General features: G+C 31.6%; 1 long non-coding RNA gene across 1 annotated transcript in view; it reads left to right on the forward strand.

The window, feature by feature from the left end:
- The window catches only part of LOC121926159, a 14,459-nt gene continuing 14,032 nt past the window's right edge, over nt 1-427 (forward strand). Inside the window, exon 1 of the long non-coding RNA XR_006102983.1 lies at nt 1-111. This is a non-coding gene — a long non-coding RNA (uncharacterized LOC121926159). The remainder of the gene's footprint in view (nt 112-427) is intronic.

The raw sequence follows: 427 nt of genomic DNA on the forward strand, positions 1-427 counted from the left end.
TTCTTCTTCTGAGCAAGAATAACTAGGCGCGGCCGAAACTAAGGAAGCGTCACGTGATCCGCGGCTGCATAGACCTTGTAACGATAGTAGACGCGGCGGCCGAGCTTCTGGGTTCGCTTCGGAAGGCTTTTATTTTATTGTTGTTATTATTATTATTATTATTAATTTTACAAAAATAGAGTTTAATGGTTTAAAATGGTCGCTTGCCCATACAATGGAGGGGGAAAAAGGCAAGCTTTTAGTGTAGCAAATATACTATACAGTATATATATATATATATATATATAATTTTAGTATAGCAAATAAAGCTATATTATAGATATACAAACACACACCAGTATATATATATGTGTGTGTGTATATAAATATATATATATGAAACAGTATAGCAAATATATATATATATATCTGAAATATTTGAGTATAG

Source organism: Sceloporus undulatus, chromosome 3, assembly GCF_019175285.1.
Source record: "Sceloporus undulatus isolate JIND9_A2432 ecotype Alabama chromosome 3, SceUnd_v1.1, whole genome shotgun sequence".
In the NCBI taxonomy this organism is placed as follows: Eukaryota; Metazoa; Chordata; class Lepidosauria; order Squamata; family Phrynosomatidae; genus Sceloporus; species Sceloporus undulatus.